The sequence below is a fragment of the Peromyscus maniculatus genome, chromosome 10 (assembly GCF_049852395.1).
Source record: "Peromyscus maniculatus bairdii isolate BWxNUB_F1_BW_parent chromosome 10, HU_Pman_BW_mat_3.1, whole genome shotgun sequence".
Lineage (NCBI taxonomy): Eukaryota > Metazoa > Chordata > Mammalia > Rodentia > Cricetidae > Peromyscus > Peromyscus maniculatus.
The window spans coordinates 61,504,539-61,525,046 of record NC_134861.1 but is presented as its reverse complement, the minus strand read 5'-3'; the positions used below and the strand labels follow the sequence as shown (position 1 = coordinate 61,525,046).

At 48.3% G+C, this 20,508-nt stretch overlaps 1 pseudogene; it reads right to left on the bottom strand.

Annotated features, from left to right (window-relative positions):
• Positions 1-1,581: 1,581 nt before the first annotated feature.
• Positions 1,582-3,098, bottom strand: LOC102919967 (malate dehydrogenase, cytoplasmic pseudogene; annotated as a pseudogene).
• Positions 3,099-20,508: the final 17,410 nt, after the last annotated feature.

The following is a 20,508-nucleotide window of genomic DNA, read 5'->3' as shown; positions in this document are numbered from 1 at the left end:
CGGTTTCTCATTCACTTAAGATCCAATGAGCACATGCTGTGATTTTAACTAAACAGATAGAATTTGAGGCTTCCTCTCAATGCTTAATCATTTGAGGGGAAGTCATTAAAAAAAATCTTAAATTTCACTTTACTGGTTCTGTGTGTACTGTGTAAGTGGGAAAACACTGCTTAGAAGAATGCAGTTGCTTAATAAATTAAGGAGAAAGTCGTGTTGGTCTTGTAGAGGACACATCATTTCCTGCCGGTTCAGAAGTTAAGTTCCCTTTTCCTAGAATGCACTTCCCTCAATCTCCAATGCCAGCTTCCGGGCCATGTGCTTAGTGACTCTTTCTTGGTGACTTCCATGACAGCAAGGGCAGTTTTCCAGCATTACCTTTCTGCCCATGTGAAGTGTCTAGGGTTTCGGCAGTTGCAGGAAGCAGGCACGGAGAGCTGTAAGTAACCCGTCCACACCACAGGACAGGGCCAGGAGCACGGCATCTCTTCCTGTGAGCCCATAAAAGCAGTCACGCTAACTTGAATGAGCAGTCACCTCCGATGCAGAAGGCATCACTGCTCAGGCTCTCTGTTGTAGTCTCCGGGACAGGGACTCTCAGCTCTAAGAAGAGTTGGGGCAGGTATTTCCACGCTGTTTCCTTGAAGGACCAATCTTGAGAGGCTCCTAGAAGTGAACCTAATAACAGTGGTTAAGAGACCCTGAGAGGAATCTGGATGTATACTCCCTGGGTTCAGATCTCAGAACTGTCACATTTTACCAGGATCAGTTCACTTGTCTCTAAGGGATTCATAATAAAAGACACACGGTGAGGTAGTTCTGAGGACTGAATTCGGGGATTTACATCAAGATCTTGAACAGGACCGTGTGTCTAAAACACTCAATAAACATTCATTCACTGTGCATCCGACAACCTATTATGTACACCCAGCTCACACTTGAACCCAAGACATCAGCCTTGCATCTTTGCCGCCAGCCAGACCACCCAGCACTCTGCTGCTCTTGGCTAGAACTTGCTAGCATGCTCGCCCTGCGGGCATGATGTGGCCTCTCCAGAGCCCTCTTTCCCGTTTCCATGGCTACGTTTCCTCTTCTCTGTGTTACTGAAGAACCCCGACTGCAGAGGCAGGTTTATTTATAGCCATAAAATTAGTGTTATTTGGCTTGAACTTTCCTGCTGCCATCAGCCCATCACTCTAAGAGCACCCACACTCAGGCGGCACTGGTCTGTTTCTCCCGTGCCCTGGAATCATTAATTAGTGGCTCAAAAGAATGTTTATTGGATATCTGTGAGGAGAGCAGCTCGACCCAGGCTTCCTCTGCCGGAAACCAGTGTCTTCCCCAAACTCCGACTCCCGCAGGCCAACCACTGGCGACATAACTCTACTCGCCATGTCCGCACTTTAGATATGGCCACAATTTAACTCACCATAGTCTCAATCTTCTCCTGCCCCACGTTCCCGATTTTCACGAATGGAGTCACCATTATCCAGCCTCCAGACCGGCCGGAACCTGAGGGCTGTCTCATCCCCACCCTGTCTTTCCACTACATTCCTATCAACATGTCACCAGACTTTATGCTGAAGTCCTCATCTTCACCGATGATGAGGATAGTGTGGCCCTGCCTTGGGGACATCACCGTGGGATTGACAGCTTCTCGGGATCTTCCTCCTCTAATCCTCCCTTCACACCCTCATTTCGCTGTGGCCGATGCCGCGGCTGTTTTCTCACTTGAATATATTTTTATTTAGAGCACAGCACTCACAGCATGATTGACTTTCACAGATCTGAACCACGAAGCGTGTAATATTTAAAAAGACGTTGCTGTTCACAATTTGAGTACAGCATTATTCCTGTTTGGTACTAGGCTCAGAGGCAACATTCCGATTCCCCAGCTTTGGGGTATGTATTGTCTCAACGTGGTGGTCTAGTCACGCAGAGGAGAGACATTCAAAAGCAGATTCTTTTTCTTCTTCCGGTTCCTTTGCAGTGAGGCCCATTTTCTCACCCGAGAAATCATTACTGGGGGGTGGGGGGCGCCTTCAACAAGCTCCCAGGACTTATCGCGACAGGGAATGAGTAGCGTAGGAGGTCCTCAGGGACACCTTTGGAGTTGCCATCAGAGGTAACGCCCATTTGGAATTCTCTGGGATTCCAAAGCAGATGTCTCAGAGACGGCTTTCGCTGCAGACATGGCACCGGACAGTTTCCGGTCTTGATGACGGCAGCACCAAGCTGTTGCACAAGCGTGATGGACTCTCCCCTGAGCCAGCTGCCATCTTTTCGGGCTTCACACACCGACTTCCCTTCCTTGCAATTTCACCTTAGCATGGTTGGCATCTGGACGCTGAGTGGATAAGCTCTCCCCGAGAAGACGGCGTTCTGTACGTCATCAGCGGTTACACCGTGTTTTAGAGCAATCTGAGATTTTGCCCGGCTGTGGTCCAAGCGAGTCAGGCAGCTGAAGCTCTCTTGGGGATCGGTGGGGCTGACTTGGAGGCCGTTGGACAGTTGGTGTTGGCTGGGTTTCCCGCTGCAATGACCTTGACTGATGTCTTGGCAAATTTCTCCAAGGCTGCACCCTGAGCTTTGAAGGCTTACACACTTGCGTTCAGTAGGCCTTGCCCGTGCCTCCCCTTCTTGGTGGGGAGCCCCCAAGGACAGCCACATCCAGGTCTTAGAGGGCAACCTCTGTTAGGATCCTGCTCTCAATCTTCCTTGTCTAACGTCTTACATCATGGGGGGGGGGGACGCAATCTCCGCCTTAAAAAGCCACACACGGACCCCCACGTTCTCTCTCTGCGCTCCTCTTTCTGTTCCCTCTCTGCTCTGCTCCTGCATCTTTCTGTCCCTCCAGGCCTAGTTTCTTTCTAATAAAGCTCTTTGTAACTCTGCTAACTTTGGCCGGTGACTTTCCTGCTGTGCCTGCCGACCCACCAGTGGCGTTTATCCTTTCAACCTCTCTGTCTGAGGCAATGACATCTTTCAGAAGGGGAAGGGAATCTTGCGGTTCCATCAGGACAAGGACACCGTCCAGAACATCCATCCTGGGGGTTGTTGTCCAACAGCACAGGAGTGATAGGCTGGTCCGTTTCCAACATTGTACGGGCAGTGAGAATGCCATCTGACCAGCTGCTCTAGTCACAAGGACTCTGGTTGGTTCAGACGTTATTGGGAACTGTGAGGCAAATTTCTGCATTTGCAAAGGCCGTCTCCTGTGGTTGTTGTTGTTGTTGTGGTGGTGGTGGTGGTGGTGGTGGTGGTTGTGATTGTCGTTAGCCATTTATTAGTTACCCTTCCCAGTGTGTGACAAAGTGCCTGAGTCAACTCGAGAAAGGTTTACTTTGGTTCCTGGTTTTGGAGAGTAAAGTCCACCATTGGCCGGGAGGCTCAGGCTCTGTAATACTGTAATGGCAGTGTGTGTGTGTGGGGGGGGGGGCAGCATTTCTAATATGGCAGGAGAGAGCCTAAGACGGGAAGGAGTCAGATATCACACACCAGCAAAACCTGCCTCCCAAACAACGTCACCAGCTGCAGACCAGGTATTCAAACACATGAGCCCGTGGGGACATTCAGACCATAGACACTCACACTAACTATACGGAGTAAGCGGGCTCATTCTGACAATTTGATACACGCAGGGGACACTTTTGATCCCGTCCACCCCGGTTGTTGCTTTCTCTGCTCACTCCTCCTGCTCTCTTCTGAGCTCTCTTGTGGCTCTAATATTACCCACTATTTTTGTGTTGTGTTTTTCATCCCTCATTTCAAAAAAATGCATTCTTTGTGTGCAATGTATTTTGATCATATTCACTACGTCTTTCCCAACTCCTTCCAGATCCAACCCTCTCTTCCCTACACACACAACTTTATGTCCTTTTTTTTTTTTTTTTTTTTTAACCCATCAAGTCCAATTTACATTGCAAAAATACTCTTAGATGTAAGGTCATCCACTGAAACACAGTGAACCTACCAGGGGCCACACCCTTAAAGAAAACTGACTCTCCCTCTCCCAGGAGCTATAGATTGCCAATGGCTCCTCAGCTAGGGATGGGACTCAGGACCTACCTCCCCTCTCCATTCATGGGTTTTTATCTGGTTTGAGTTTGCGCAAGCCTGGGGCAGGCTGTCACAAACACTCTGAGTTCAAGTGCAAAACTGCCCTGTATTGTTCGGAAAAATAAATTATCTTTTGATTTGACATCTGTATTACAGCCCATTTCCCACCTGGAATCCTTCTCTGTTCCCACACTCTCATGGGGCAAGATTCTCTATTTGAAAACACAACATATAAAGTCCTGCTTTTACCTTGTCTTCATTCCAGGGATTCACCCCTGCTATCCAACATGGACTTTCTAACAAGAGGGCCCTGCTGCCCTCTTTCATGCCTCCATGTTGAATATATATATCCTTGACCAAGAATACCAACCCTTTCTTTGCTCAGTAGCTGAGCCATTCTCTTTCAGGACTCATTTTGAAAATCACTTACTGGAGGACATCTTTTCCCACCTCCCCAGGCACAATTCCCCCCATCCAATCCCTACGTTCTTAAAGTTTCTGGTACCTCCATCTAGAATTCCTGTCCTCTTCTTCCATCCGGTTGTTCCCTGGCTTCTCTCCCCTGACCCGTGCTGACCCACTTCAAACGCTGTTTGTCTTTGTAGCTCCAGGACTGGAATACAAGAGATACCCAATAAACACTCGTGAAATACAGGACAATCATGGCTACAGCCAGGCCTGCCGGGGCCTTCCGGAGTGCCAGCAGAGCCTCTCCCACAAGACTTCCGGTCTTGGTTGGCCTCCCCTGAGCAGGGAGGGCTACCCTGTGTCCACCACGGGGGACACAGTAGCTGCCCCTTGGGACTTCGACTTTGTTGCACTTGTATCTGTGGGGACATGGATCCCTAAGGGCAGCCTTGAGAGGCCAGGCCCACCGTAAGTAAAGGCCCCGGCAGAGACAGCAGCTATTTGTTCCCATCGGTGTCCCAGCTTGTCAGAGCACATCCTCCTTTGGCCTGGAGCTGGCAGGTTCCAGTCAGAATGGAAGAAGCTAAATGAATTTGGGCTCCACCCTTGATCCAAACCCAGAAAAACAGCCAAGTCAACATGTGCACCAGACTGTAAGCTCCAGGGCAGAAGACCCCAGATTTTACCTCCCCTTAAGCCACAGCTCCTCAGGGACTCAAGGAATGTGGTGACCCTCTTTAATAGGAATAAATGTTTGTCGCAGGAGGGGTGGTTAGAGCTGTTTACCAGTGTGAATAGACACTAGGAAGAAAGTTCTGAGGCTAAACCAGACTCAGTGGCAGAGGTCTGTAACCCCAGCATTTAAGAGGCTGAGGCAGGGGGATCGTGAGTCCTAGACCAGCCTGGGCTACATGGGAAGAGACTATCTACAAAAACAAAACTCTGTTGCTCAATGTATACTGAACACATTTTTTGAAAGCAGAGCACAGAGCTCATAAAAAAGTCCTTGCCTTGTCAAGGTGCTTATGACTAGAGAAAAAGACACACTCCCAGGCTGAGTACTAGTAGATGAGTTACAGGAGTAAAGTCAAGAGAATATGCCGTGTGTGTTTGGGGTGTGTGTGTATGCATGTGGGGTGTGTGCATGTGGGGAGTGTGACTTGGGAGTCAGGCCTAGGCTTTTACCACAAACCACTGAAGAGTCCCTTAAGAGTGACCCTAATTTCTTCCAAGTGAAGCACCCAAATAACTCAATGGCTTCCCCCACCCTCAAATGTTCTATGCCATCTTTTACTGCCTTGCTAGGGGCCAAGCCTCCAACATAAACTTTTAGGGAACATTCGAACTGTAGCAGGCTCCATGTATCACTCAAGACCAGGGGACCTGGGGCCCCCAGTGGTAAGATATTTGTCCTGTGAATAAGGAAGGCCCTGGGCTTGATACCCATCAGAGAGAGAGGGAGAGAGAGAGAGAGAGAGAGAGAGAGAGAGAGAGAGAGAGAGAGAGAGAGAGAGAAGGGAATGAACACAAACATGTGTAGGGTCCGCTTCTAATAAGCCCTGGAGCACAGACATGGAACAGGGCCTGTCTGAAGAGTTCCCACTTAAGGAAGGGCGGTAAATACTAGTCCTTCTGCTAAATCTACTTTGTTTTGCCGCAACAAAATACTCAGGGCTGGGTAAGTTACAAAGAAAGGAGGTTTGTCTATCTCACAGTTCTAGGACCTTAAGCGGCCACATCTCATGAGAACAACCTCGTGCTGCATCCTAACATGACAGATGGCATCACACAGTGAGAGAAAGAGAAAGAACGTGAATCATAGATGCCCATGGAAGCAAGAAAGTGAGCCAAGGCCATCCTCAGCTATGGAGAGCGAGAGCAGTCCAGGCTGTCCTGAACGCCGTGACATTCTGTCGCAAAGCAAGAGCAGCAAGATGGCCGAGCTCGGATGCCTTTTCTTGTTGAAGATAGAGTCAAGGTCAACAAAACATGCCCCTGGGCTGGACAGTACCTTCTGCAGGCACTTGGGGAGGAATACACCTATCTCCCTGGAGGCTGAGAGGCTCTCAGCTCAGCGCCTCCTCCAGAGCCAGGCAGCAGAGCCAAGGCTTTCTCTGCCCTGATTCCAGTTTCCAGTGTTTCCTCCTGATTAAAAGCCCTTTGGCTGCCGGGGATTGTCTGTAATGACAGTAAACGACTCCCGAGACTGTGAGGCAATCTTTTCACATCTTCAGATGCAATCTGTCTTGCACAGTCCCAGACTGTCTGAGTTCACAGCAAAACCATTGCGGAGTGCATGGCGGGTGGGGGGTGGGGTTGGCTTTGGCTCCCTTCTCTCCCCTCGGTTTCCCACACCTTCTGGAATGACTTAGATGATACTCACTATGACAATCCTCATTAACTCAGTCATTCATTAGTTAAAAAAAAAAAAATCTCTGGCTCCTGTCTGCCTCTAGGGTCACAGTAACTCAAGTCCCCGTGATCAAAACTGGGTGGCAAAACTTGTTTCTCAGCCGGGCGTTGGTGGCGCACGCCTTTAATCCCAGCACTCGGGAGGCAGAGCCAGGCGGATCTCTGTGAGTTCGAGGCCAGCCTGGGCTACCAAGTGAGCTCCAGGAAAGGCGCAAAGCTACACAGAGAAACCCTGTCTCGAAAAACCAAAAAAAAAAAAAAAAAAAAAAAAAAAAAAACTTGTTTCTCCTCAGCAAGAGTCTGCTTGCACAAGCGTTTATCTCTTACAGTTTCTCACAGACACGCACACACACACACTGTAGCAACAATGGCAATGACCATGATTTCCCAAGCCCGTTGCCTGGAAACCACTTCTTGTTTCTGAAACTAATTTAAACATGAGAATTCAGCTCATGACTCAGGCCAGCCATGCATGGCATGGTTTCCTCTGTGTTTTACTGCTTTTTTTTTTCCCTTCCACATCACAAAATAATGCATGCCTATTCCAGAAAAAAAATGAAAAGAATATGAATACTGAAGAAAGGTCTGGAAGGCACAAAAAAAAAGTCTCCTATAACCTCATTATCAGAGACAGACAATGTTGTCTTGTAGGGATAGTCTTCCCTTTATTTTGAGTTTTCTTATTTTTTGTGTGTGTGTGTGTTTTGCCTACATGTATATACACACACACACACACACACACACACACACACACACACACACACACATATATATATATATATATATATATATATATATATATATATATATGAACCAATGTGCTCCTGGTGCCCTCAGAGGCCAAAAGAGGAAGTTGGATGCCTGTAAGCGAGTTGTAGACAGACGTGAGCCATCATGGGGGTGCTGGAAACCAAACCCCGATACTCTGCCAGAGCAGCAAGCACTCTGAACTGCCGAGCCATCGCAGCCCTCGCGGGCTATTTTCTTCTAAACACGTCTTTCCTTACTTACTACATATGCGGTACGGTGGAGGTGGGGAGAGACTGAATGCGCCACCGCTGGCATTCGGAGGTGAGGGACACATCGGCAGAGTCGCTTTTCTCCTCACGCCTTTCCCAGTGCCTCTGAGCCCTCTGAACCGTCTCGCCAGCCTGGAGATTTTGTTTTGTTTTGTTTTTTGTTTTTTGTTTTTCGAGACAGGGTTTCTCCGCGTAGCTTTGCGCCTTTCCTGGAGCTCACTTGGTAGCCCAGGCTGGCCTCGAACTCACAGAGATCCGCCTGGCTCTGCCTCCCGAGTGCTGGGATTCAAGGCATGCGCCACCACCGCCCGGCATGAGATATTTTTCTTCCTCCAAATTTTAAACATCATTGAGAATGATTCTGGCATCTACATTAAGATTAATATTGAATTTACCCAGCCGACAAAATTTTCCCAGTGTTTTCTAAAAATCTACATCTATAAAGCAAGCCGTTTTTCTTTATTTGCTTGACTGATCTCTGAACGCTAGACGTTTCGGTTATTTCCAATCTATTACCATTTGAAGTGCTGTCACGATCATTTTAATACAAATTTTGTCGTCGTCGTTGTTTTTTGAGATGATTTTACTGTGTAGACCCAACTGGTCTTGATCTCCCGAGGCTGGGGCAGGAAAATGGCGAGTTCCGGTGTGTGCTACCACGCCCAAGTTTCAGAGATCCTGAACAATATATAAAAAAAATTAAACTATTATGTGCTGGTGACTGTTCTGAGTGGGAGGAGCGCTGAGGATAAAACCGCACATCAAACTCACCGGGCAAGGACTCTCTCTACCACTGAGCTATGTGTCTGGTCTTCCATGCTTATCTTCACCTGCTCCTTATGTGTAAGAGTGAGATTCCTCTTGCATTTGCTCATTTATGTATGTGCTTTGGGAGAATGTCTCTCCTTTCACCACGTAGGCCTGGGGATCGACCTCAGATCATCAGGCGTGGCAGCAAGCGCCCTTACCTGATGAGCCGTCTCACTAGCCTAAGACGTTCATATATGTGAGTACAAGGACTTGTGTGTTATAACGTGTGTGTGAAGATCAGGGGAGAACCTCAGGTGTCGGTCCGCCCAGTTCATGTAGTTTTGAGACAGGGATTCCTTCTGCGGACATCAAGCTAGCTGGCCTGCAAGTTTCCCTGGCATTCTCCAGTCTCCGTCTCCATTGGGATTACAGATGCATGCTGGGATACTGTTCCCCAGGCTGTGCGGTTTCTGGAGACCCAGACCCGGGTCCTCGCATTTGCCTAACAAGCACTTTACCCTCTCTCCAGCCTCAGGTGTAAGATTTTTAAAAAGATGTTTCAACAGTGCATTAAAAAGTAAGTCCCCCTCTTCCCCTGGCTCGCACAGCTCCCTGGAGGTGGCCACAGCCACCCCAGGTCTTCTGTGATTGTAGAAGCAGGCGCATGTCCTTTGTTTGATGATATACCTGGTTCCATCTTGTGTTTATTTCACCTGCTCTGTCTCAGACATCTTTCCAAAGAGAAGTGCTAGAACCTTCCATCGCATGATTTCCATCGCTTATTTGTTCCAGACGGACCTCTAGCGGCGGGAGATCCACTTTCGTGAGCGGGTTAGACCTGTGGAGATGGTTTTACATTGGTCCTCCGTTGCTGGAGGAACAGAGTGTGGCAAAGCTAACAAATAGCCCTACCTGCTAAAGTTAGTATTGTGGTCCAACCTAGAGGTCAATATTTTTCTGACCTAGCTGTATTTTTTTTTAAAGCAGAGTTGAGAGTTGAAGTTTATTAAGGAGAGGTTTTTCTAAACATAGATTCAAGCCCATGAGTTATCAGAGGATGGTGTTCAAGAAGAGATTCACGCCGGGCGGTGGTGGCGCACGCCTTGAATCCCAGCACTCGGGAGGCAGAGCCAGGCGGATCTCTGTGAGTTCGAGGCCAGCCTGGGCTACCAAGTGAGTTCCAGGAAAGGCGCAAAGCTACACAGAGAAACCCTGTCTCAAAAAACAAAACAAAACAAAACAAAAAAAAAAAAAAGAGATTCACACACACACACACACACACACACACACACACACACACGCACACAAGACTCAAAAGAGTCTTTCTCCATATTCTCGATTTAAATTGTCAGCAAATACTTCCAGGCATGTGTGTTTTTTTAATTTGTAAATTATATCCATCTATAATTTTATAAATATATTATCTGCATCACAGCAAATGCACAAAAATAGACATAATTACCAGTCATGGTAGAATTTTCCTGTATCCCAGCACTTTGGAATCTGAAAGCAAGAAAATTGTGAGTTCCAGACCACCTTGGGCTGCAGAAGAAAATCGTGTTTCAAAAACAACAAAACCCCCAAAATTCTTAATGAATGGAATTAAAGATAAAATGGAGGCCAGGCAGTGGTGGCACGTACCTTTAATCCCAGCACACAGGAGGCAGAGCCAGGCGGACCTCTGTGATTTTGAGGCCAGCCTGGTCTACAGAGCAAGATCCAGGACAGGCACCAAAACTACACAGAGAAACCCTGTCTCGAAAAACAAACAAACAAACAAAAATCAAACAAACAAAAAAGGATAAAATGGATTACATTGAAATCACTTATTTCTTCTGTATATGATAATACATCACATAAAATACAATAATAAGAACAGCAGTAGTGATTTGGGCTTCTTAAGGACAAACAGCTTGATTGACTAGGCTCTGTGATAGGCCGTCTCGATCAAAACCTCACTCCCACCTCTGCTCAGACTCAGGGGACAGCAGAGAAATGGGGATGAGAACGAACGGAAGAGCTGGAGGACGGAGAGGAGTGCTGTGAGATGCTGTCCTCTAGGAAGGACACGCTGCCGAACACGTGAACAGCAGCTGTGACGCCCGCACGAGACACACACAAAATCAAGCCAGTTAAAAATGAGGGAGGAGGGCCGGGCGGCGGCGGCGGCGGCGGCGGCGGCGGCGGCGGCGGCGGCGGCGGCGGCGGCGGCGGCGGCGGCGGCGGCGGCGGCGGCGGCGGCGGCGGCGGCGGCGGCGGCGGCGGCGGCGGCACACACCTTTAATCCCAGCACTCGGGAGGCAGAGCCAGGCGGATCTCTGTGAGTTCCAGGCCAGCCTGGGCTACCAAGTGAGTCCCAGGAAAGGCACAAGGCTACACAGAGAAACCCTGTCTCAAAAGACCAAAAACAAAAAAAAAAAAAAAAAAAAAAAGAGGGAGGAGGAGCGACTGAGTCCCCAGACCCAGCTCAGGAACTATTAGCAGCCCATGGCTCTGAGAGAGGGAGAGTCAGGCCTCCTTGAGGTGAGGGTGGCCACCAGCAGGTTTCCATGCCCATATGGGCAGCACTAATTGCACTTAATGGGTTGAAATTTTAATTTTTAAATAAAAATAAGACTTATTATAATTGTTCTGGAGTTTGAACCTCAGTTAAGTGTATTTCAGCCATGGAGTCCATGGGTTGTTATCATTGGAAGAGACCCCTCCCAAAGATGTAAATTCAAGTGGAAGACCAGTGTTCTAAATCACACTCAGAGTCCCATCCACAAAAGCAGTAATCTTCTGGTGCAAGCATTAAGTATATCGTTGATTTGTGGTTGCTCTGCAGGAATCTTTTAAAGCTAATTATACATGTTACGAGCTTTAGCTTAATTAAATTAGACACCGTATTCCATGAGTCCAATTCGTCAGGCCCCTGTGCAAATCCTGTCTCTCAATCATCCACCCGACCTGCCCCTCCCACCTCTCCTCCATCTCAGCTAGTACCAACTCCAGGCACCCGGGCAGAGACTGGACACCGCACGGTGTCTCCTCACTCATTCCTTGGGACCCATGTGGAATTCATAACAAGTCCCATCAGCTTATCTGCAGGACAGCCACAGAACCCCAGACTTCCTGTCTGATTTCTTGTCACCTGGTCTAGGCCATTATCGTCCTTGGCCTACACTGTTTTGTGACAGCCTCACTGTGTTCCCTGACCTTTACCCTCCACACTCTTCACCTCCCAGCAGCAGGGGGTGCTCTTGGGCGGTTGTATTCCTTAAGCACTGTTGTTCGGAGAAAATTCACAAGAACAACAGCAAGAATAAGAATAGTAAGAGGGCCGGGCATTGGTGGCGCACGCCTTTAATCCCAGCACTTGGGAGGCAGAGGCAGGAGGATCTCTGTGAGTTCGAGGCCAGCCTGGGCCACCAAGTGAGTTCCAGGAAAGGCGCAAAACTACACAGAGAAACCCTGTCTCGAAAAACCAAAAAAAAAAAAAAAAAAAAAAAAAAAAAAAGAATAGTAAGAGAATGCCTGCCCCATCACCACACATCCACCCATGCAGTTGTCCTCCATATCTGTGGGGACCGATTCCAGGGCCGCCATGTGTGTCAAAATCCAAGGCTGTGCCAGTCTCTGATATTACACGGTAGAAGGACTATAATGTACACCAATCCCCCACACAGTGTCAGCTCCAGATGCCTTACAACACCTCATATAATATAAACGCTGTGCATATCGCCACCACTCCGGGTTCTTTAGGAAGTTCTGACAAGAGAAGGAAGGGCCTTGTATGTGTGCAGTGTAAAACAGGGAAAGATTAGGGGTCTCCAAAAATGTCAGTTGCAGAAAAGACAAAGGTTTTTTCCCTCAGTGTTTTGATTTGTGGTTCGTTGAATGCACAGAAGTGGAATTCGGATTTAAAGGAACAAAGGCAGTTCCCAGTTCCCTCATCTGCTATCTGCCTGCCTCTCTGTCTGTGCGTCCACCCACCCACCTGTCTATTTATGTGTTTGTCTGCCGACTTACCAGCTATCTCTGTGGCTGGTCTGTGTCCTGGGCCCTTGCCCATAATTCCCTCGGTGTGTGTTTTCTAAGAACAGCCCTGCTCTCTTGCGTAACCCTAGGGCAGTCACCAGCCTCCCTAGATGGAAGATTGATAGAGCAGCTACCCGTCACCTGTTCTTTCCGGATCCCCAATCGTCCTGTTGGTGGCCTGGGTGTCATTTGACTGTTTTTGGTCTGAGTCTGAGATCAGGGTCTAGTGCAGTATTCAGTTGCCGTGACTTTCGTGTCCTTTGATTTGAAGCATCCTCTACCATCTTTCTTTATACTTTGCTGATACTAGATTTTTTGGAGAATACTAATGCTCTCTCTCTCTCTCTCTCTCTCTCTCTCTCTCTCTCTCTCTCTCGTGTGTGTGTGTGTGTGTGTGTGTGTGTGTGTGTGTGTGTGTGTGTGTGTGTATGCAAGTCCATGTGCATGTATGTGTGCATGTGTGTCGAGGCCACAGCTCAGCCTTGGTAGGTTTTTTGAGACAGGGTTTCTGTGGCGGTTTAAATAAGAATGACCCCCCCCAGGCTCATATATTTGAATGCTTGGTCATCAGGGAGTGGCACTACTTGAGAGGGACTAGGAGAGGTGGCCTTGTTAGAGTAGGTGTGGCATTGTTGGAGGAAGGTGTCACGGGGGATGGGCTTTGAAGTCTCAGATGCTCATGCCAGGCCCAGTGTCTCACTCTCTTCCTGCTGCCTGTGGATCTGGATATAGAACTCTCAGCTCCTTCTCCGGCACCATGTCTGCCTGCGTGCCGCCATGCTTCCCACCATGATGACAATGGACTGAATCTCTGGAACTGTAAGCCAGCCCCAGTTAAATGCTTTCTTTGGTAAGAGTTGCCATGGTCATGGTGTCTCCTCACAGCGATAAAAAAAATGGCTAACAGTTTCTTACTAAGTTATCAAGTGGGCTAGGCTGGTTGGCCTGTCTCTACCTCCTTAGCACTGGGCTTACAAGAGCACACCACCGTTCCTGCATGGTGTCTGGAAATCAAACTCAAGTCCTCATGATTGTGCAACAAGAATCGGAGACCCTCATACACATCTCACACACACACACACACTCACAAGCACATGTGCACACACATATGCACACAATTTTCCACTTAGTAGGGTGTAATGTATATTAATAAATTTTTTTTTTTTTTTTTTTTTTTTTTTTTTTTTTTAGTTCACTGAGAAGCAGGCTCTGGAAGTGGGATTGGCCTTCCCCATTTCAGGCTCATTGTACTCCCTTATCTGAGGATGAGATAGGATAGGCCTCTACCTCTGCGGGGGGGGGGGGGGGGGGGGGGGGGGGGGGGGGGGTTCAAAAGTGAATGCATGGTGTCCTGGGGAACAGCTTGAAGGCGAACTGTTTCCAAAAGAACTTCCTGTTGTCTCCCTCATGATACAAAAGCCCCTGTAGTGGAAAGGCAAAGCTTCAAGGTCAACCAGGGACGCTGGCCCACGGGAACTCGAGATGACTGCCTCAACTTCCCCAGTTTGTTTCAGGTGGATGTTGTGAGTGCGGGGCTGGGTGATGTCATCTCTGTCTGCTGCTCTTTGTTCTCCATAGCCTCAGTGGAGGGAGAGGACACTCTGCACTGCCTGGAACCCTCAATAGGGAACTCCAGCTGGCTGCCTTGAGAAGGTTTCTTCAGTTGGCTTCCGCTGGATGCTTATTTGATAATGTGCTGCTCTCTACCCATCTGCTACTGCCTATTTATTCCGATACGTTGGCTTGTTGTAAACTTAATAAACTCGTTCATTCAAAACCGTGGGGCTGGAGAGAGAGCTCACTCACGGCTCTGCCAGAGGACCCTGCCCCTTCCAGCACCCACATCAGACAGCTCACAACCACCTGTGATTCCAGCTCCCGGAAACCCAACACCCTCTTGTGGCCTCCTCGGAGACCCTCATACACACGGCACACACACACACACACACACACACACACACACACACACACACACACACGATAAAAATAAATCTAAAACTTTTTTTTTAAAAAAAAACAACTAACATACGGCTACCGTAGATCATTCTCAGGACCACACAACACACAGGAGACTAGGATGTAGCTCAGTGGTGCATAGGCCCTAGGTTCCGTCACCACCGTGAACAAAAGTCTGCTCAGACTTAGCGACAGCTGAGCCCTGCCTGAGCTGGTTTTCATTCAGATGATTGCAGATGGTGGGTTCTCAATCCCAGCCATTTGCCAATTAGCACGCCACACCCTACTGTAATCTGGATTCCTCCCATCCCCTTAAACTACTGCAGTCAGCCTGCACACGCCGGCTCTTCTACTGTAGCCGTTCATAATCCACTGTTGTCGCCGAGTGTTTTGGTGCCCAAATCTGTGCCATATTTGGCTGGTAAGCCCCTTACGATGGCTTTTGAATACTTGCTTTAAATTGTTCTAAAGCTTCCATCCTTTGCCGGCTACCCAAACGAAGGGCTCATTTTTTTAGCTCTGGTTTTCGGAGAACTCCCTGGAAGCATTAGCCTGCTGCCTTTGGAGATGAGAAAGGTCATGCTGGAAATCTCTCATGAAGAGGCCGTAAGGGGTGGGGGGTGGGGCCACACAGTGCTTTGTGTATATGTGGCTGGTTCACTTCCTGAATCTGCTTGAGGGCCAGGCCTGTGCAGCGAGCCTCAGGAACCAAGGAAGAGAGAGCTGCAAGCTCTCTCTGGTCAGTGGCAAGTAAGAGCCACAGAGAGCAGTCAGTGACCCAGAGCACAGACTCCCGCTGGCCCCACCAGCTGGATTAGAACCCAGCTCTTCCGGCTTATGGTGGTGTGGCCTTAGCAAGTTACCTGAAGTAGCTTGCCTCACCCCCCCATCTATACATGGAGGATGCTGGTGGTACTGTTGCCGGACTGCACGGAATAATCGGGTGGGTTCATACAGGTGGGGTATTCAAGGCACTGTCGGACACTCCGTGAGCTCCCCCAGGGCCACTGGTCAGGCGGGCAGCATTTCATCTATTCCCAGTTACTCCACTTTCTGTTTTGACTGTGTGTTCCCCCTCTGGCTTCTTCTTTTCCTTAGACGCCATCCCCCATGACGTATCGAAAGCATTTCACGACCATCAGAACCTGGAGGCAGGAGCTGATGCAGCGGCCATGGAGGGGGGGGGTGCTGCTTACTGGTCTGCTCTTCCCCCCCCCTCCCCCCCCCCCCTCCCCGCTTACTCCGCCTGCTCTTTTCCATAATGGGCCGGACTCTCCCCCATCAATCACAAAATGCCGTACAGGTGGATCTTACGGGAGCATTTTCTCAATGGAGGCTCCCTCCTCTCAGATGACTCCAGTTTATGTCAAGCTGACATAAAACTGGCCGGGACAAATTGTTTGACAGTGACGTGGATGGAACCCTAAGCCACCGTGGCACCATATCCCCAGCTTTTCACTATTTGAGACAGAGTGTTGCTATGTAGCCCAGGCTGGCCTCAAACTCTGATGCTGGTGTCTTATACTCCATGTATTTTTAAAAATTTAACCTCCCGATTACCATTGCTCCCACTTTCCAGATCAGATAACTGAAGCATCCTCTCAGTGACCTTCTTAGGGCCACATGGCCAGGTCACGGCACAGCCCGTCGCTGCCTGGCGCTGCCGCCTTCTGGGTCCAAGGTCCATGCTGTCCACCATACTGCCTCTTCAGTCAACAGGCCCTGGACCGGCTGCCCAGTTTCTCGGTGCTTGTGTCCAGAAAGAATCAGGACAGGCTTGGTGAGGAGTTTAGAGTCTAAGGAAGTGGGGTTGAGGAGGCTAGTGTGGGTCAGTCCCGACCGAGATGAAGTGAGGCTTTGAAAGGTGTGTATGTTGTGAAACGCTATCGATACATCATGGGAGATGGCGTCTAAGAAAACGAAGAAGCCAGAGGGGGAACACAAAAGCAGCATCTCGTAGCCATGGCAACCAGGTCCACGCTCTGGCTTCAAGAAGCAGACAGGATGGCTGTTTTTTTTTTTTTTTTTTCTCCTTCCGGCCTAGCCATTTCTTAAAAGTCCAGCTGCTGGGGCCAGGGGTTGTGTTCCAGGAAGCTGGGCCACATCAGGCAGGTAAAGCTTTTCTCCCTTGGTGGCAAAGGAGGTGTTTCCCTAAGCACAGCAAGTCTGAGTAACGGCGCAACCTAAAAGAGTTCTAAAAGGCTCCCTGGCTGTGTGGTCGACCCAGGTGCCTTGGGCTCCCCAGTTCCTCGAGATTACCAGGCTCACGGCCGGTGCCCTCCTTATCAACTGGCTGCAGATGCTTCCTGCCGCCGTGGTTTGAGATAGTTGATCACAGCCGCCACCACCGGATATAAACAGAGACTCTGCAACCCTGAGGGTTTCATCAGTTGCTCCACACTGTCCGTTTCCAAAGGTCTGTGATAAAACAAAGAGGATGTCCTGGCCAAGGACCGTGTCTAGCCATCGCCTGCAGGAAGGTAATGAGTGTTACTGAAGATGCTAAGCTGAAATCCTTCATCTGTCCTTAAGTATTCACAGCCTTTAACATACCCAGGAGGAGGAGAAGAAACAGCGTCCCTCCTACCTGTGGGGGATACCTCAAGACCTCCAGTGGAATACGGAAACATGAATAGTTCTTCCAGGGAACCCGGTTCCCAGCACCCACATACAGGTTCACCACTGCCTGTAACGCCGGCACCAGGGCATGTGATGCCCTCCTCTGCGTACACGTGCACATACCCATGCATACACACATAATTAAAATGATAAATACAAGTATTTTTGTAAAAGAGTAATTTATAATCAAGTATGAAAGAAATTAGCAATAAAAAAATAGAACAGTTTGTAACAACGTATCTCAATAAAAGTTATATAAGTGTGGTTTCTTTCTGGAAAAAAAAAAAAAGACAGCTTTTGTCATTCTGTGACAAGGTTTCACCCTACAGCCTCAACTCAGAATGATCCCCCTGTCGCAGCCTCCTGGGTATTGAGATTATAGGGGTGAGCCTTCAAGGCCAGCTTCCTGAATGTATTTTGTATTCACTCTTCTTCCAGCGATGTGAGATGATACAATGCCTACGGGATGAGATTAGCATCACTGTATCGGAGGTACTTCAATGCATGCACCTTGGTACTGGGACAGTGGATCTGACAGCTGAGGTGGCTCCTCTCTGACGTGTGATCAGGGAGTACAGACAGCATGGATACACTGGACACACGTGATTCCCCTCCTGGGTGTCAGGGCAGCACAACATTTTATTATGCTACTAAGAACAATGTCTATTTGAAATTTATGAACTGTTTATCGCTAATTATTTTATTTAGTATGTTTTTCATCTTTTATTTATTCTTGGCAGTTTTTTATATGTACACAATTATATTGCCCATATCTCTCCTCTCCCACTCCCATCCCCTCAGGTAACCCAACACTTCCCTCCTTTCCACTCCCATGTTTTCTCCTTCCCTTTTTAATTTTTGAAGCCATTAGTCTAATTATTGCTGCCTGCTGGATACGGTTGGCTTGACTTTCTGCAGATAACCACAACGGCAGTGAATTTCTGGATGCAATGGCTGTATGATGCCCAGAAGACATTATATGGCATCCCGCCCCCCCTCCAGCGCTGATATTCCTTCCGCCCTTAGTGGAAACCTTAGAGGGGTTGATACAGGCGTCCTGTTTGAGGCTGAGCATCCCAAAGTCGCTTATCCCCAGCACTTTCTCTAGTCATGAGCCTCTGCATTAAATGGTGCCCGCTGCAGAAGAGGTTCCTCTGGCCAGGACTGGGAGCAGCACTAATCTTTGAAAGTAAACGTAAACGTTTTGAAGGCAGTTGGACAACATTTGGCAAAGCAAAATGTTGTCTATAATCTCCGTAGTCACAGGCTTTGGGCCAGATTTACAGTGTCATGTATGAATTCCCTCCTGGGGAGCAGGCCTGGAACCCAATCAGAAAGTGGTTGCTTGACCCCTTTGACCCGCATGCCACCGTTGCCTCAGTGGGCGTACCTTGCCTGGCAGGTCAGTGCTGCAGCATCCACAGTTCGTCGCTGGATAATACCACGGATGACTTTTCTCCTCCAGCAGCCGGCATGGCACCTTCTGGCACTATGAAAGCTAGCCACCGGGGAGGAAATTTTCAGGTCGGTTCCAGCTTGGTTCTCTGTCCGGTAACACCACGTAATATCTTTGGACTTATACAGTTGACGGCACGTAACTCAAGTCACAAAAATGAAAACTTTAGATCAGGGACTGCGGTACACCCAATCTCCTGTTGGACTGCTTAATTCGTGATGGCAAGATAGTGCTATACAAAGTCATAATGTATGCTAATCGGCTTTCTGCCACTGTGTAAAAAAAAAAAAATACTTGAGAAAACCAACTTAAATGAGGAGAGATTGATTGGGACTCGTGGTTTCATAGATTCATTCAGTTCGTAGTTCTTGCCCTGTTGCTTTGGGAACTGTAGAGGAGCGTGGCAGATGAAAGCCGCTCACTTTGGGACAGCCAGGAAGCAGAGAGTGAGTGTGACCATGACCAAGGGGCCAGGGACAAGATATACCCTTTAAGAGTTAATCCCAGTCACCCCCAACCCCCTCAACTAAGCCCTACCTCTTACAGTTTCTTTTCTTTTCTTTCTTTCTTTTTTTTTTTTTTTTTTTTTTTTTTTTTTTTTTTGGTTTTTTGAGACAGGGTTTCTCTGTGTAGCTTTGTGCCTTTTCCTGGAACTCACTTGGTAGTCCAGGCTGGCCTCGAACTCACAGAGATCCTCCTGGCTCTGCCTCCCGAGTGCTGGGATTAAAGGCATGCGCCACCACCACCCGGCTCAGTTTCTGTATTTCTATTAGTTCATTCAGCCATGAATCCCTCAATGGACTAGCCCACTGATGAGGTCAGAGCCACCATGATCCAATCAGACTCATCTCTGGACGCTGCTGCACTGGGGACCACGCTTCACTCCATGAGGCACTGGAAAACATTTCAACACCGACTGTAATGGGAAGTTAGAGCAGGAAGGGACCCAGCAGCAATTAATTGTCCCTCTAAAAGCCTTGACTCCACCTCCAGGCCCAGCAGTACTTCCACAAAGGCAGAAGAGAACGCAAGAGCCCATTTTCAGTCTGATCCTACATGAAACTAAATGCTTCTCATGGTCTCAACAATAGGCCTGCAAAATGCCACTCACCCCAAAATCTGTCCACCCACTCTTCAGCAATAAAATGCCAAATGTTAGAAGTACACACAGCTGCCTGGGAATAAAAACGTTCAACATGCCTTACAGTGAATCATGCCCAAGTCCTACTCAGTGAGATATAACTTACTAAGTCTTACATTTAAAGGACTAGCGTGTACCCTTCTCGGGACCTTTCTTCCTGACGAGGGACTGGAATGCTGACTCAAACTCTGGAACTGGTACAGCCTCCTCGAGCTGCAAGTTAGAAACTTAAGTCTTTTTTTCCTTTTTATAAAACCAGTAATTTCAGCTTTTCATTTTGAAGTGAAATAAAAATCAATCTAATACTAAAAAATGAAACTTTTTTTTTTAAGTTTTCCTTCAAAATTACCTGGCATGAAATAGGAAGATCTCATCCCCAAGAGCTTGAGTCCTACTTGAGAAGGAATGTCGCTGGGCATAGGGGCACACACTTGTAATCCCAGCACTCAGAGGGCAGAGGTGGGTGGATCTCTGTGAGTTCAAGGCCAACTTGGTCTACACAGAAAGTTCCAGGACAGCTAAAATTGTCTTAAAAAATGAGAGGGGGTATTTATTCTGCTGATAAAATTGAAAACCAGATTTCTCTACATATAAAATACAGAGATGCTGGCTCCCAGCTTCAGGGGTGTGCACTCACACATACACAGTATCCATTTCACTCCCCGCTGACT